At 44.7% G+C, this 7,057-nt stretch overlaps 2 pseudogenes; both read right to left on the reverse strand.

Moving 5' to 3' along the window:
- Positions 1 to 4,100: 4,100 nt before the first annotated feature.
- LOC150009857 (RNA-binding protein EWS pseudogene) lies at positions 4,101 to 5,114 on the reverse strand (annotated as a pseudogene).
- Positions 5,115 to 5,141: 27 nt separating this feature from the next.
- Positions 5,142 to 6,131, reverse strand: LOC150009858 (RNA-binding protein EWS pseudogene; annotated as a pseudogene).
- Between the last annotated feature and the right edge of the window lie 926 nt (positions 6,132 to 7,057).

Below are 7,057 nucleotides of genomic sequence, written 5' to 3' on the forward strand. Positions count from 1 at the left end.
AATTAAACCATGTCTATGATATCATCAAAGATATTCAAGTTGCAGGCAAATAGAATTTCAAGTGCCTTGCAACTGGATGTCTTCCCAATAAGACAGTCTTACAGATTTAGAGACTTGTTTGTGGGTTATGTTACATAAATTAACACGTGTTTTCTGTTTTCAAAGGACATAAGCCTATGATCGCATTACCTGAGTGATTGTACGCACAAGCCTCACTTAATCCTCTCTGCAGCGCTGCCTTCTGAGACACAATGGTTTGGCTGAACTAAATGGCTGGGTTGGTGAAGAATGGGGTGGTCTATGGGCTTCACTTTAAAACTGGTTTCTCTTTTCTATCCTAATGGCTTGGACAGAAAGGGCCCAGAGGTCTGAGAGGGGGAAAACCTAAACTATTTCCCTCAGCCCAAACTAAGTATAATGGGCAAAAGGGTTTTGGACAGGTGAGATGTGCCTAGCACACCTTCCTACAAAGAAGCCCCCCCCCCTTTTTTCCTTTCTCCTAATATGGAACATTGAAAAATTAATCCCTGCCTTTTGTCATCTAGTAGTTATGGATTGAATGATGTCTTTTAACCCTTTTCACCAAATCTGTTGCCCCCAGAACACAACAAGGATGCCAGCCTGTTAAACCAAGGATGCCGTCGACCAGAGACAGCCAACTGACGTGGAGTCTGCACGATCCTTACCCATGTGGGAAGGCCACCCTCCCCTCCACACCCCCACTCTTATTAGGGTTTTCTGGACCCAAGGGTAGGTAGTACGACGACCATGTCCAGCTTGAAGCAGCTAGAGGAGCTTGAGACCTTCGCCCACTGTCCTTTACAAGATTACAAAGGGTCCGAATATTTGAGAGGGGGGGAATAGTTATTTTTTATGAACCAGGGGTATGGACTTGGGGGGGGGATTGCTGGGGGAGGGAGATGTTGGGTGGAGGGGAGCAAAGGGGAGAAAATTAGAACTGTTGTAACAATATAATCAATAAAAAACATTAAAAAAAAAAAAAAGAATAGACCCCTGTCATTTCCAACAAAAGAACTACATGGCATCCAGGTAAAGAAGGAGCAGAGGACACTGGCCACAGGGGAACTGAGACTATCCCATTTGTCACAGTGAGACATGATTAGTGCCTAATCCAATGCAGGAGCAATGAGTGTGCAGAGAAGGGGATGAATTAAAAAGCTAATGAGTGAAAAGGCAAAGACACGGGGCTCAAATGTGGAAGATGAGCCCACCACCAAGCCCATGGTTGGGGTGTTGGACAGAAGATAGGGTCCTAGCAAAGAAAACAGGTGCAGGAGAGAGAGATGAAATGATCTGTTATAGGCACAGAAGGACTGATATACCTGTGGAACCCCTGCGAAGGACATCCAGAAGGCAGTGGGTAGAATAGTTCTGGAAATCATCCCCAAAACAGATTATTCCTTAAGGCTGTTAAGGAGCTCTTCCTGCCTGGTCTTCTGAAGAGCAGCTCTCTAGTGAGGAATTTTCAGGGTTGAGGCTATAGGAGACATCAGAGTAAGATGACAGAAACCTTAAAGGAGAAGTCTGAGGTCTGGCCTCCATCAGGTTCCCCACCACCCGTGTCCTCAAAGGTAAGCCACTTACTGTTTCTAAGCATCAGTCTGTCCATCTATAGAATGGAGGGAGAGTGCCTTCCTCATACCTCCATCATCCCCTAAGGGGAAATCATGAGAGTGAGAGGGCTTATCAGACACTTATTGGAATAGAGATTTATACTGCAGGTAAAGCAGGTCGTGGGTGAGGAGGGACCACTTTAGCTCAGGATCAGGGCTACAGGAATGAAGAGGAGGAAGTTAAGAGCCCTGATACAAGGTGATGTCATACCATTTTATTGAGTGTGGTCTTCCTTAAGCAACCTAGCACAGACTACTTCTTTCTCTTCTTAACCAAATGTGAAAGCCTTACTAAATACTTACTGGCTTCCAGGCCCTTGTGGATCCACTGTTATCCTCTCCAGATTTTTAGATTTAATCCAAGCTGTTAAAAGTATATTTCTTCTGGTCCCTGGGTTGTGACTCGTACCCAGAAAAATTCAGAACAGCAACAAGGACTCACAGAGGCCAGGGACACCTCAGGCTGAAAAACTTCCTGGGGTCTGCTAGACTATACAGTTCCCAGGCCCGCATGGCATGGGTACTCTGTGAAAGTCACAGAGTATGCAATAAAACAGATGACACCTGTTTCTTCAGCCATTGGAAAAAAGAGCCATTGACCAGACTAAGATAAAACTGCAGATACTCAAAGTGAATAAAAGGTATAATTGCATGTTGTTACCCCTGGAATGGTAGTGTTTTATGTGTGGTGTCTCATTTTCAGAAAGTGGATGCATGAAATTCAGAACTAGTATGAGCATCCCCCATGAGGACAATGAGGACATGGTCCTTGGTTCATCAGGGACCAGCCTTAGGAACATTGACAGACTAAGAGCTGTCAACGGATTCTGGAATACTGAGACTGGGAAGACCCCAAATCAAGACATCATCTGGACAACAAAGGAAGTGATACTATCTGAACCAGAGGGAGTGGAGTATCTACTACACTAGGCTGTTATATAGTTAGAGCCTGGTCTACATGGCCAATGTCCACTTGTAAGACCTTCGATTTTGGGGAACTTTCTTTGCCTTTTCCATGCTCAGTTTCATTTTGTTCTTAGGTATGGGATGCACATAAAGCACCTACAAAGCATTGACATGTGGTAAATTGTAGCTTTTACTTCCTTGTGTCATTATACTCTCTTCATTTCCTTCCTCTCCAGAAGTGAGACATTGCCTCAAACTTTGTCCCACATAACAGAAAAGGCTCAAATTGATGAAGTTCTCCTCCCATTGCTCTCAGTGACCAGCAGGAATTACACAGGCACTTTACCTCTCCATGGTGTAACTTTTTATCTGCCAGCAAGTGGTCAAAACAGAGGGTGTGGAGAGATACTTATTGCAAAAGTCTATGGCACTGAAAGTTCATGACTCTCAATACATACTCATGTACCTATGTACTCTCAATGCACTAGGAATTCCCCAGCTGGTTTGGTGTTATTACCTAGATATTTTCATGATAAAGTCAGCTTTAGAATATAAACTGCAATAGACTCCAGGCTCAGCAATTCAGTATGAGAGAGGAAGTCCTAGACATTCTGGGAAAACATCATTTCCAAAATCATTAATGAATATTTTATTATGTGTAAATAATAACAAAGAGAAATTTATGAGTGCCCTTCCTGTCCTGTTATTAGTCCTTTAAAATGCACAAAATAGAAAAAACTAATAAAACATTCTTAAGTATCACTTCACAGTTATTTAGTTTCTCTCATTGATGACATTCACATTTCCATTAAAGCTTTCTTACATGACTTCTCCATATCATCTCCTTCAACTCACATTGACAATTTATGTGATCTGCTACCACCCTTGGCTTTGTGACATATTCTGGAATTCAGTCTTTGTAAGAGTCTGTTTCGAGAAGCTTGATAAACAGTGTCTGACAAATCCATGGATATGTATACTCACATCATGAAATTGCTAGGAAGGAGGCATGGTTTCTTTTGCTTTACTTTTTTTAAATTTATTTTTTAATTACAGTTCAAACACAATATTACATTAGTTTCAGATATACAACATATAGTGATTAGATAATTATATAGCTTACAAAGTGATCACCCCAATAAGTCTAGTACCCATCCGATGCCATACACAATTATTATAATATTATTAATGCTGTTCTTTATGTTCCTGTGATTATTTTTATAACTATCAATTTGTACTTCTTACTCTCTGAATTTTTTTTTTATAAACATTTGGAATTTTATTAAAAAAAGAAAAGCATCACAACCATGAACATTGTTACAGTTAGTTATAGAGGCCCTCCTGGTTCTCCACAATTGATACTGAGCATGCTCACAAGGGGTTCCCATTGTTTAGTCTTAGTAGTTAACCATCTTTAAAAGGAAAAGAGAAAAAACTCAGCACACTACCATTTAATTTGTTTTAATGTTTCTTCACAAATGGTGAAAAATACTAAAGTACAGACAAGGAATAATCATAATGTTGTGACCAACATTATAAATATGGAATTATAAATTTAAAACATTTTCTGGTTTAAAAAATAAATCTGGTAGGCAATGCAGCTCTGCGGGGTCTCTGCATCTAGTAGGGCCAGTCTTTGTGTTCCTGACAGTGTTCACCCTTATCCATTTTTCCAGGTCTGCCACGCCCACCTCTTCTTCCTCCCATCTGTTCCATCAAAGGTCCAGGAGGACACCCAGGGCCACCTCGTCTTCCTCCACCAAAGCCACCTCGGTCCATGCCCCGGCCACCACGGAAGCCACCTCTGTCTCCATCTCGGCCACCTCTGAACATGCCACCAAGACCACCATGGTCCATGAGACCACCTCTTCCTCCCCGCATGCCACCAGGGCCACCTCTGCCACGGTCACCGCCCGGGGGTGGGAAGGGTGGCGGGAGGAAGCCTTCAGGCTTCGAGGCCTTACACTGGTTGCATTCTGTTCTCCAGGTAAAGTTCTGGTTTCCACACCCCGGATTGGGGCACTGCCAGTCTCCCACGCGGTGCTGGACATTTCCTCCTCCTGATGGGTTCCCTCGGGAACCCCGGGGTCCTCTCGGAGGAAAGCCTCCTCTGTCTCCTCCACGGCCTCCCATGCGACCCATGGGTCCCCCAGGACCTCTTGGGCCCCCTGGACCTCCAAGGAGCGGCGGCGGCATCCCCCTGCCCTCTCTGGGCGGCATACCCACCCGCATGCTGTTCATCGGAGGCTTCTTCCGAGCAAGAGATACTTTAAGTTTGCTTCCTTGAAAATCTTCCCCATCAAACCACTCCACGGCGGCCTTGGCAGTTGACGGATCTTCATAGGACACTGTAGCATCACCTTTGGGCTTTCCTGTTTCTTTGTCCAAGTAGATATGGATCATGGGTTGTCCAGTTCTCTTGTTCATCTTAACAACTCCACACTGCTTGAAGAAGTCTGCCAGATCATCTAGAGTCACATTGTCATTTAATCCTTGTACATAAATTGCACTGTTGTCAGAGTCTTCATCAGGATCAACAGATGGGCCTAGATCAAGATCCGGTCCTTCATCCATGGGTCTACCAGGCTTATTGAAGCCACCTCACTCTCCAGCGCTGCCCATTCCACCGCGTCCTCCTCCCCGCCCACCTCTGCTCATGCCTCCACGATCAAATCCCCCTCTTCCCCTGCCCCGGTTATCAGGGCCACTCATGCTCCGATTCTCTCCTGGTCTGGAAAATCCTCCAGACTCCTGCCCATAAACACCCATGCTACTGGGGTGGTCCTGTCGGAATGAACTCTGCTGCCCGTAGCTGCTGCTCTGTTGGCTATATTGACTTGGAGCCTGGCTGTAGGATCCAGTTTTGGGGGGGTAACTAGTGGGCGGCTGCTGCCCATAGCTGCTTTGTTGACCATAGCTACTCTGCTGTCCATAGCTGCTCGGCTGCCCATAGGTGTTCTGCTGAGAGTAACTGCTCTTATCATAACTAGTCAGCTGCGTAGAGGAATAGCTGGTGGGAGGATAGGATGGTGGCGCTGTGACCGGCTGCATGGGGTAGCTCCCAGGCACCTGGGGGTAGCTGTAGTTACTCTGTCCATAGCCCAGGCCGGGCTGGTTATAACCCCCTGTGCTAGACTGAGGTTGACTAGTCTCAGCAGGTTTGTTACCATCCTGTGGTCTCGCAGGTGCTGTGGCTGCCGGCTGTTGCCCGTAGGCTGGGTAGGCAGGCTGAGTGCTGTAGGCGGACTGAGCTGCATAGGAGGCCTGGGTGGTAGTGACCGTAGCAGTGGTGGTGTCGTAAGCATCAGAGCCATAGCCCTGGACAGGCTGACTGTATGCCTGGGGTGCAGCTGGAGCAGTGTAACCTGTGGGAGGCTGTCCATAAGAAGTTGCATAGGCCGTCTGCCCATAGTTAGCAGTGGTCTGGGCCTGGGTATAGCTTACGTCAGTGGGCTGTCCATAGGTTCCATAACTTTGTTGCCTATATGCCTGGGTGGTCTGTGCATATCCTTGAGTGGGCTGGGTGGCATAAGCACTGTAGCCCTGCTGGGCTGCAGCTTGGTTGTAGGTACTGTAATCAGTGGGCGCCATTTTCTCTCCTTCCTTCTCGTTCTCTCAACGTCTCCCTCTCGCTTTCCCTCTTACTCTCTGAATTTTTTCACCATGTCCATACTATCCAAAACAATCTATAGACTTAAAGCAATCCTTATTAAAATATATATGGAATTTTTCACAAAAATAGAACACATAATCCTAAAATTTATATGGAACTACAAAAGACCCCAAATAGCCATAGCAATCTTGAGAAGGAAGAACAAAGTTGGAGGAATCATGCTTCCTGATGTCAAACTATACTACAAGGCAATAGTAATCAAAACAGCACACTACTGGCATAAATACAGACACATAAATCAGTGAAAGAGAATACAGAGCCCAGAAATAAACTCACAACTATATAGTGAATTAATCTTTGACAAAGGAGGCAAGAATATACAACATGATAAAGACAGTCTCTACAATAAATGATATTGGGAAACTGGACAGATACATGCAAAAACTAAAACTAGACTGCTTTCTTACACCATATACAAAAATAAATTCAAAATGGATTAAAGATATAAATGTAAGACCCGACACCATAAAACTAAAAAAAAAAAAAAACACAGGCAGTAAACTCTTGTGTTTAGCTTCAGCCAAAGACATGTTTATTGATTTTAGAGAGAGGGGGAGGGAAGGGAGAAAGAGAGTGAGAGAAACATTGATGTGAGGGAGAAACATCAATTGGTTGCCTTTCATAAGTGCCCTAACCAGAAAGTGAACCTGCAACCTAGGCACCTGCCCTGACCAGGAATTGAACCTGTGACCTTTTGATTTGCAGGATGTTGCCCAACCAACTGAGTCACACCAGCTGGGGCAGTAAACTCTTTGACATTGCTCTTAGCAAATATTTTTTTGGGTATGTCTCCTAAAGCAAGGAAAACAAAGGGAAAAAAATTGACTGCTGTTTTAAGACAAGC

The sequence above is a fragment of the Furipterus horrens genome, unplaced genomic scaffold, assembly GCF_987537825.1.
Source record: "Furipterus horrens unplaced genomic scaffold, mFurHor1.1.pri manual_scaffold_5, whole genome shotgun sequence".
Classification (NCBI taxonomy): Eukaryota; Metazoa; Chordata; class Mammalia; order Chiroptera; family Furipteridae; genus Furipterus; species Furipterus horrens.